The sequence below is a fragment of the Oncorhynchus tshawytscha genome, linkage group LG20 (genome assembly GCF_018296145.1).
Source record: "Oncorhynchus tshawytscha isolate Ot180627B linkage group LG20, Otsh_v2.0, whole genome shotgun sequence".
NCBI classification, from domain to species: domain Eukaryota; kingdom Metazoa; phylum Chordata; class Actinopteri; order Salmoniformes; family Salmonidae; genus Oncorhynchus; species Oncorhynchus tshawytscha.
The window spans coordinates 4,957,941-4,969,242 of record NC_056448.1 but is presented as its reverse complement, the minus strand read 5'-3'; positions in this window follow the sequence as shown (position 1 = coordinate 4,969,242).

Sequence of the window (11,302 nt, the reverse complement as noted above, 5' to 3'; positions counted from 1 at the left end):
TGGCTTCAATGTCGAAATATATACATAGCATTCACACATAGGGGCTAGGCCTATTGTAAATTGCATTATGGCTGAGCATGGACATTCCTAACATAGTCAATAAGCAATATTCAATTCATTATTGATAAGGCCTAAAAAGAGAGTAAATGATTCTAATCAAATTCTAAACAAAACAACAACTTGTTTTAATAGGCTGTGTGTAAATACACTTACAGGCACCATAATTGCTCCCCGTGGGCATATAATATTAAAACGCAGACTATGGAAGGTTTTATACAACGGGGGGGTCTAATCCTGGATGCTGATTGGTTAAAACCACATTCCAGCCTGTGTCTATTCTACAAGTTACCACCGGCTAAATCTATGACGCTGAAATGCCTATTTACCACAGGAGATTGGTGGCACCTTAATTGGGGAAGACGGACTCGTGGTAATGGCTAGAGGGGAATAAATGGAATGGTATCAAATACATCAAACACATGGTTTGATGCCATTCCATTCTCGCTGTTCCAGTCACTATTATGAGCCGTCCTCCCCTCAGCAGCCTCCACTGCTATTTACTCTGTTCGATCTGACGGCTCGATCCACGATCTCATCAGGTCAGTCAAGCAATTTATATACTAGATCTACAATGTAAAAAGCATCTAGACATTATCTCCCATTTCTTTTAGATTGGCATTTGATTTTCAAAAAAACGCTGATATTTGTAACATGGTTTCAATATTGAATTTCAATCTCCATGTGTCTTATGGTAATGAACAAGTCGAGAGTCGGGACAGGACAAATCAAATCAAATCAAATTTTATTTGTCACATACACATGGTTAGCAGATGTTAATGCGAGTGTAGCGAAATGCTTGTGCTTCTAGTTCCGACAATGCAGTAATAACGAACAAGTAATCTAACTAACAATTCCAAAAAACTACTGTCTTATACACAGTGTAAGGGGATAAAGATGATGTACATAAGGATATATGAATGAGTGATGGTACAGAGCAGCATAGGCAAGATACAGTAGATGATATCGAGTACAGTATATACATATGAGATGAGTATGTAAACCAAGTGGCATAGTTAAAGTGGCTAGTGATACATGTATTACATAAGGATGCAGTCGATGATATAGAGTACAGTATCTACGTATGCATATGAGATGAATAATGTAGGGTAAGTAACATTATATAAGGTAGCATTGTTTAAAGTGGCTAGTGATATATTTACATCATCACAGATAGGCTGGCAGCTTTTGTCATCCAGTCGATGAAAGCATCATTTTTATGGATACAGAATATACAAAGAAATGTCAATAGAAAAACAGGAAATGCAGCTAGTTTGCTGTCATTCCAGCTTCAGTTTGAAGTGAATGTGTTAGGTGTGTAGTTAGCCATCTCTTCTGAGCAGTGGACTGGGTAGAGAGCAAAGTATAGTGTAGGATATGAATTAGGCCTTTTCAAATTAGCCTACTGTCCATCTCTGCAGCTGCCGCTTCCTAGTAATGTAAGTTATGTCAATTACTTGAATATGGTTTATTGTGAGGTTAATAACTCTGATAAATAGCTTAATTATGGGCAACGAAACATATTGTTTTTATTATAGCAATAGCAAGCTTACCTCCGGGTCCTCATCTTCACACTCTCCCTCTAAAACTGGGCAGGACATAGTCTGTGCGAACAGATATAGCACTTTTTAAAAACAAATAAATAAATAAATTCGGAAGAAGCATTTGACTCGCCTCTTTAGGCTGCACAGAAGGATTTACATCAACAAGAGCACGGCAGTCCAGGGCTTACGGTTGGGATAGCCTGTCCATTGCAGTGTGTAATGCAGCGTAGCCTAGTTTTATATACACCATCCCAGCAGTGCAAAAACTCGGGAAGGAAGTACATTTTCTTAGAAATACAACTTTGCCCTGTACTTCTCTGAACGTGCTCTTCATATAGCCTAGGCCTATAGCCTATTGTACAGGCTATGAATCATTTGATTGAGAACACACTAGGCACACTTGATATTGCGTGTCCATTTGAGAATCAGGGATGAGGGTCAGCATCGGGCAGAAGAGGTCTGCTATGCTAGATGCTGCAGGGCATATGTGGTTGTCTGCATTCATCTATGACTTCAACATCAACATACAGGTCAAGGAAAACAAACATTGACGCTGATGGCCTTTCCATGTCTGGCCATGGATGATGAAGATGTTCAGAAGTGTGACGAGAGAGTGGCAAGACTGACGTCCAGGACAAAGGAGGCTCCTGATTGGGATGCGGTAACACCTGAAGTTTGGGAAGCAGCCCATCGAAGGCATCACGTAAAGATCAACACACTCCTTGTCTCGGGAATAGAGGAAGATGTTGTGGAAGATCATGAAGAGCCGTATGGTGCCATTTATATATTACTCTGCAGAGAAAGTGCCATCCCAGATAGATTCAAGATGCCGAAGCCTTGGCAGCCAGCCTTACCAGGACTTATGCTGGAAGATTGGAGCCGTCTTCAGCAAGAGGGCATGACCTTGAGGGATCACCAGAACAAAAATGCTTCTTGTCCAATGGAGCTCTTGTGCATGGACTTATCAGTGGAACCAGGCTCTAGAGACGTTCGGAACATTTTGACATTGACTGACCACTTTACAAAGTATCCTTTCGTCTATCCAACAAAAGATCAGACAGCTAAAACTGTGGCAAACGACCTGTGGGAGAACGTGATTTGCAACTTCGGTTTTCCAAACAGAATACATACTGATCAAGGAGCAAATTTTGAATCAGAACTGATTTCAGAATTGTGCAATATATCAGGAACTACGTTTTGCACAACACCATATCATCCCAGGGGCATTCCAGTGGAGACATTTAACAGAACTCTGCTAGGTATGTTAGGCACTCTCTCGGATCAAAGAAAGGAAAACTGGAGGAAGTATGTTCGCCACCTTGTCCATGCGTACAACTGTGCACGTACTGACACCATAGGTTAAACACCCTTCTTTTTCATGTTTGGGAGGCAGCCTAGACTCCTGATCGATCTTTGCTTCGACATAGATCCAGCGGAACACAACCACAAGACTCAAAAGTATGTACAGGACCTCTGTCAAAGATTGAAACATGCTTACAAGTGCGCCATGGAGGAAACTGAGAGGTCACAATCCGCCAACAAAGGTGGGATTGTGGCATCAATGGAAGGAGATCGCTTGCTGATACGAAATGTCAATCTGTGTGGGAAGCAGAAGCTGGCAAACCGGTGGGAGTCTAAAGTTCACATTGTAGTCAGACAGGTCGGAGAAGATCTTCCTGTGTATATGGTCCACCCTGAAGATGATGATAGCGGACCAAAGTTCTGTTCATCGTGATTTACTCCAGCCTTGTGGTTTTATATCCAGTCAGGCAGATGATGCTAAAGTTGCTCCAGCACAGCCTGAGAGAATGAGTACAAGACAGTCAGCAAATGAGGAGAGCAAAGATGAGTTTACTCATCTTACAGGGTCCAAAGATTCCACAGACATTGTCAGGAGCTGATACCATGGAAAGTCCGATGAGTGACACTGAAGAAGCTGCAATGGAAATGAACCAAAGCAACGCTGGTGAAGAGAAACTCCACCAGAAACTCCAGTATGTCGAAGGTCAACGAGAGTGAGGAGACAACCTACTCACTTGAAGGATTTCCATGTGTTCTCTCAGATGGTCTCCATAGAAGGGACAAGTACTGTAAATGCAGTTCTTGTGAAGAAATAAGAACATGCATTCAGCAACTGCTTAATGCATTAGCAACAAGCTGTGAATGCATGACCCTTTTTATGAGCTTATAATATAAACCACAACGTGAAAGGTGCTGTTTACTTGACTTTTAATCATGTCAGCACATGTAACGGCAGTTTACAGCACTTTTTGTTGTTCCTTTTGCTTCCTCTCCACTCTTCACTTAAATGATATTGCTTTATTTCCTATGGGCTTCACCAGAGTACCCCCTAGTGGCTGGAATGCAACTGTATTAAGCCCCTTACAACACCCCCCTGCAAAAAACTAAATGTTGTCCCAAACATTTCACTGGTCTCAAAACAAACAGAGGATGTAAGTACTGGTCATGAGAACAACTGAGAAAACTGGCCTAACAGTCATATAACTATCTAGACATGTCCAGTCTACCTTTATGGGCAAAGACGCAACCCCCACTAAACGTTCTCACACTGTGATTAGTAAAGGTAAACAAGAAAATACAAACACATCTGAGCATCTCTAGTTCATATCCTGATAAAAGCTTGGCAGCCCTAAAGTGTTATAGGTTAGAATGTCTCTGGGCCTCCTCTGCCGGGCTGAACGGTGGGGCAAGGTCATGTGTGACCCCAATGAATCAGTGTCCACTTCATCATGAGAAGACTGAGTCTCTGAGCCCTCAGCTGTTTCCATATTTAACCCCGTCCTCGCTGGGCTCTCCCTGAGGACTGCTTGGCACTCCTTCACAGTGAAGTTTCTATCAGTCTGGCCCCGTTCCTCACTATTGTCTGATACTAGCTGTGTGCTACTCTGTTTGCTCTCTTCATCCCTACGTGGCCTATTAATGAACACTGGATAAGAATCCTCATTTCTCAGACTCAGCCTCTCCCCATTTTGCTGCTTTTGCTGGGGTGGTTCCCTTCTCCACAGACCTCTACTGGGTGTTTCAACAGGTTCCTCAAATGGTAGGGAATTACATGACATATTGGCATATTGTGATGCAGAACCTGTGCCCTGCCTGTACCCCTCTCGGGTTTGACCTCATAGACAGGGCTGTCATCACCTTTCCTGGTACCACCACGTGGATTTGGTCTTCCCAGTGTGATCTTAGCTTTCCCGGCCCCCCACGATCTGACATGTTCCTCACCAGTATACGATCCCCTGAGACCAGAACCGGACTCATTTTCTTCCGATCGTAGTAGGCTTTTCCCTTTGCCGTTGATTTCTCCATGTTTCTAATGGCGATGTCATAGGCTTCCGCCATCTTTTGCTGCCACTTCTTAGCACAATCCTGATATGATTTCTCCTGTTCCTTTATCTGTAACCCAAAGACAAGGTCAACAGGTAGCAGTGGAGCCCTTCCAAATAGCAGGAAATACATTGAGAACCCAGTAGCATCTCTGGTGGTACATTTCAACTCAGCAAAAAAAGAAACGTCCTCTCACTGTCAACTGCGTTTATTTTCAGCAAACTTAACATGTATAAATATTTGTATGAACATAACAAGATTCAACAACTGAGAGGAACAACATAAACTGAACAAGTTCCACAGACATGTGACTAACAGAAATTGAATAATGTTGATTTTGGTGGGGTCAAAATCAAAAGTAACAGTTAGTATCTGGTGTGGCCACCAGCTGCATTAAGTACTGCAGTGCATCTCCTCCTCATGGACTGCACCAGATTTGCCAGTTCTTGCTGTGAGATGTTACCCCACTCTTCCACCAAGACACCTGCAAGTTCCCGGACATTTCTGGGGGGGAATGGCCCTAGCCCTCACCCTCCGATCCAACAGGTCCCAGACATGCTCAATAGGATTCAGATCCTGGCTCTTCGCTGGCCATGGCAGAACACTGACATTCCTGTCTTGCAGGAAATCATGCACAGAACGAACAGTATGGCTGGTGGCATTGTCATGCTGGAGGGTCATGTCAGGATTAGCCTGCAGGAAGGGCACCACATGAGGGAGGAAGATGTCTTCCCTGTAACGCACAGCATTGAGATTGCTTGCAATGACAAGCTCAGTCCGATGATGCTGTGACACACCGCCCCAGACCAGGATGTACCCTCCAGCTCCAAATCGATCCCGCTCCAGATTACAGGCCTCGGTGTAACGCTCATTCCTTTGACGATAAACGCATATCCGACCATCACCCCTGGTGAGACAAAACCACGACTCGTATGTGAAGAGCACTTTTTGCCAGTCCTGTCTGGTCCAGCGACGGTGGGTTTGTGCCCATAGGCGACGTTGTTGCCGGTGAGGACCTGCCTTACAACAGGCCTACAAGCCCTCAGTCCAGCGTCTCTCAGCCTATTGCGGACATCCTGAGCACTGATGGAGGGATTGTGCGTTCCTGGTGTAACTCGGGCAGTTGTTGTTGCCATCCTGTACCTGTCCCACGGGTGTGATGTTCGGATGTACTGATCCTGTGCAGGTGTTGTTACACGTGGTCTGCCACTGCGAGGACGATCAGCTGTCCGTCCTGTCTCCCTGTAGCGCCATCTTAGGCGTCTCACAGTACGGACATGCAATTTATTGCCCTGGTCACATTTGCAGTCCTCATGCCTCCTTGCAGCATGCCTAAGGCACATTCACACAGATGAGCAGGGACCCTGGGCATCTTTCTTTTGGTGATTTTCAGAGTCAGTAGAAAGGCCTCTTTAGTGTCCTAAGTTTTCATAACTGTGACCTTAATTGCCTACCGTCTGTAAGCTGTTAGTGTCTTAACGACCGTTCCACAGGTGCATGTTCATCAATTGTTCATTGAACAAGCATGGGAAACCGAGTTTAAACCCTTTACAATGAAGATCTGTGAAGTTATTTGGATTTGTATAAATTATCTCTGAAAGAAAGAGGGTCCTGAAAAAGGATTGTTTCTTTTTTTGCTGAGTTTATATGCATGAATGACCTTGTTCAGATAATTCATCTAGTGTGCGCAACATTGACAACAGTGTACAGTTAAATCTCTCCACCGGATTCCCCTGTGGATGATATGGAGAGGTTCTGGAATTGGCTATTCCTGTACAGTTCTGCAAGGCTCTGAATAACTGATTTTCAAACTCTCTTCCCTGATCATGATGGATTTTTGACACAAAGCCAACTTTGGGAAAAAATTATCGAAAAGCTTTTTTTTTTTTTTTTTTTACCTCTCAGGTGAGTGTTTTTCTGTGCATTCTTCCACGTAATGTTCAGCATGCAAAGGAGAGCGTGACAGAAAGTCTGCGTCAGTGTTTACCTTTCCAGGACGATACTTCAGTGTGAGATTAAAGTCAGACAGCTCCGCCACCCAGCGATGACCGGTTGCAATTCAGCCTTGCCGTAGTTAGTACATTTGTCAAGGGTTTATTATCACTGTACACTGTCACAGAGGGAGCATAAAATAGGTACTCGACACCGCTCAGTCATTACCTGTTTGAGGGCCAATAGTTCCAGTTTCCCTGAGTGACGGTCATAGTTTCTCTCTGCTTGTGTCAGGGTGAGGGAGCCGTATCCAATGACCCCACTTTGTCGTTGGTATAACATACCCCCCAATCCCTCTTCAGAGGCATCAACATGCAGGATAAAAGGGTCCTTGAAATCTGGGTAAGCAAGCACAGGTGGATTAGTCAACACACTCACCAAGTGTTCTAATGCTCTCTGGTGAGCATCCTCCCATATAACTTTCTGGTGGGGCAGAGCCTGTCCCGACTGCATAGCTACCTTGGTCCTTCGTTTCCCGGATGCTGGGGTCTCCGACTTCACTGCTAGTAAGTCATAGAGACATTTTGCATGTTGTGAAAAGTTCTGTACATAACCCCTATAGTACCCTAGAAACCCCAGTAGTTTCCTCAGCTCTCTCATACATTCTGTAACGCTCAGCAGAAATTATTTTTCCTAAATAACGGACCTCATTCTTGAATAGGTCACACTTATCAGCCCCGAGTTGAATACCCCATTTATTTTGCTGCCTGAGTACCTGACGGACATCTTCCACATGTTGTTCAAATGACTGACTAAAAATAAGAACGTCATCCAAACATGGTATACAGATTCTACCTCTTATCCCCTCTAAACTTTCCTCCATGCTTCGTTGGAAGGCAGAGGGACTGTTTGATAAACCAAAGGGAATTCTATTCCATTCATATAAGGCCTAAGGGGTGCTGAAGGCAGTGTGTTGTCTGGACACCTCTCCCACAAAGCCTTGGTCGTCTGCCTTTCCTTGATATAAAACTGTAAACCATGAGTTTCCTCCCAAACCATCAAGTATTTCCTGTATACAGGGGATGGGATGCCTTCTAAATAAATCACAGACTGTGTCACTTCCTCCTCCGTGCTTCATGGTGGGAACCACCCATGCAGAGACCATCCGTTCACCTACTCTGCGTCTCATAAAGACAGCGGTTGGAACCAAAAATCTCAAATTTGTACTCATCAGACCAAAGGACATATTTCCACCAGTCTAATGTCCATTGCTTGTGTTTCTTGGCCCAAGCAAGTCTCTTCTTATTATTGGTGTCCTTTAGTAGTGGTTTCTTTGCAGCAATTCGACCATGAAGGCCTGGTTCACACAGTCTCCTCTGAACAGTTGATGTTGAAATGTGTCTCTTACTAGAACTCTATGAAGCAATTATTTGGCCTGCAATTTCTCAGGCTGGTAACTGTAATGAACTTATCCTCTGCAGCAGAGGTAACTTTGGGTCTTCCTTTCCTTTGGGGGTCTTCATGAGGCAGTTTCATCATAGCGCTTGATGGTTTTTGCGACTGTACTTAAAAAAACTTTCAAAGAAACTTTCCGTATTGACTGACCATGTCTTACAGCAATGATGGACTGTCGTTTCTCTTTGCTTATTTGACTTGTTCTTGCCATAGTATGGACTTGGTCTTATACCAAATAAGGCAATCTTCTGTATACCACCCCTACCTTGTCACAGCACAACTGGTCGAATCATGACGTCAATGAACTTCAGGTCAGAGCTCTAGAAAGAAGCTTGAGTCCCCGACTTGGAATTCAGAGTTGGATGACCGTTCAAAAATGTATTTTCCCAGTCTGAGCTATTTCTTTTTCCAGAGTTGCCAGTTGTCTTGAACTCACTGGAAGTCTGAGATTTCCCACTTCCCGAGATTCCAGTTGTTTTGAATGCAGCAGAAGTCATGCTGGATTGACATGGTCAATGTATTCAACCTTTTCTGGCCCAGGGTGTTGGGTGTGAATGTTTGTCCTTTTAAGCTTGGAAAAGAGACCCTTTCAGACAGATGTTTTAAACCCTTAAACCCAGACTTGGACCACACACCCTGTCCACTGAATAGCAGGCAGGGGAAGCAAAATAGTAATTGCTTTGCAACGCTTGCAGTTAGCTACTGATTCCTTCCCAACCACTCGTTGAATTTGAGATTTCCAACTTGTTGTATAATGTTTATGTCCAGTGGCCGATTAGCACCGATACCTTTTATCTATAATTTATCTTCATGTGACAAGGATTGAAAAGGATTTGCCAGTAGATTGTCGACATGATTCAGAAGGATGACTGCTTGTCTAGCTTGCTAGCAAACATGTTGAAAGTATGATGTTGACATGATCAGTCCAATCAAAGCTACGGTAGATATAACGCTCTGCTCCACCTGCCCTGAATGACGGGCCGCCACTGAGAACATAGTAAAAAAGGTTATGAGTTGTTTATTGTTTGTAAGCTATGTGCATGTTCATTGAGTGAGTCTGGTAGTGATAAACCAGGCCTGTGTATCATCACAACGCAATGAGTCATCACAGTGGGTATGTGCACCAAATGTACAGTTGAGTTCGTGGGAACCTGTGGACAAACTGAAACTGCTTCACTTTGAAAAGACATGGTGGTTTGAGTATCACTGACAGATCGGTTAGTGAAGCAATACTGGTGTGGTTTCCACGCCAGAGTTGCGTGAGAGGAGCAAGAACACCACACAGAATTGCATCCGTTCGGTTCCCACGGTACCTATGCTGCAGCAAAAAGGAAATCGCACGGGCTTTTGTTATTTGTTAAGTTCCATTGCTTCTTGTCACTTTAAAACAACTGGAATAGCCACGTTGCTATTTAGACAGCTCATTAATGCATCTCTTGGCTTTATTTTATGGAGGGAGGTTAAAGATAAGACTTGTGCTCCGGTCTCATTTGCTTTAGTGGCCATTTGTTCAGTTTCAGTTTCATTTGTTTCTCATTTCAGTGGCCATTTGTTCTCTCTGTCCAATTTGAAGCTTGTTATTGCCAATAAATAAGGCCATGTGTCTATGTCCTAAAGTAGGCCTGTGCGTTTTTAATTCCACAAATTAACTTAACAAGACACACCTGTTATTTGAAATGCATTCCACCTCATGAAGCTGGTTGAGAGAATACCAAGTGTGCAAAGCTGTCGTCAAGGCAAAGGGTGGCTATGTGTTATTTCATGGTTTTGATGTCTTCGCTTTTACTCTACAATGTAGAAAATAGTAAAAATAAAAACCCTTGAATGAGCAGGTGTCCAAACTTTGACTGCTACTATATATACCCCAAAATATATATGGAGTATTGTAAATGCAGACAATTACATTAATGGAAGAATCAATCTTTCTTATAGAGTCTGTGGCTCGACGAATTGAGGCTGTTTGGAGGGCAAACGGGGGAGGTGCAACTCAAAATTAAGGTGTTCTTAATGTTTTGTGCTCTCTGACATTATTTGGCAACAGTTAGAAGACATTAAAATGATTTGTCAATGATGCACATTTGTTCAACATGGTATATGTGGTGTAGATTTAAAGAAAGACCGATAGAGTTCTATTTGAGATGCTCAGCTATATAGAATGAATACTGAATTTATGAACACTGGAAATGTGGTCATAATTCATGCTCAGAGGAAATCCTAGATTCCCGCATTTCAATTAGATCCCTTGCAACCATACAAAAACACAAATAGTTACACAACATACATGGTTTTGTTTATATTGAACCGTTTATCAATGATCAACATAACGCAAAACCTAGCTTATGTATTGTTTAAATCTACTTTGAGTATGCAAATTGGCTTGTTCCAGTAGTGATGAGTAATGCTGTAGTGACATGTTTTGGGGATTGTGAGGTATCTATTATTTTGAAAGAAAGTGAACAAATGTGTTTAATATATTGTCTCGATCAATAACAGACTATTAAAATACTTATTGTATAATGTCTGTCCCTTAGTAATATGTAATTGGGGTTACTGCCTTGAAATTCTAAGATCAGTTCCTTGAGTATTCCCACCAGTGACACATTTCTCAGCCTATTAAAGAAACCCGTTTATTACGTCATCAGTTTGAGGATCCCATTGATAATTTGGTGAGTTGAAATCCAAAAACTCACTTGGTGTTAGTCAATTTAAATGATGGGAAATAACACTGTGAGCAACATTATTGATCACATCATTTAAGGGTTAATCGTGACTTCCATTTACAAATATCCTCAACATAAAATGTCTTATCGGTGTTACTACTCCTACTGCACAATGTTATCCAAATGGCAAACATTATTTAAAATCATTAAGCTGACAGTTGATTTAGAACGTGCCCAAATACATTTAAATAAAAATCTAGAAAAAAATGATTTATCCAAACACCACCGCAATTCAAGAACGACACAGGT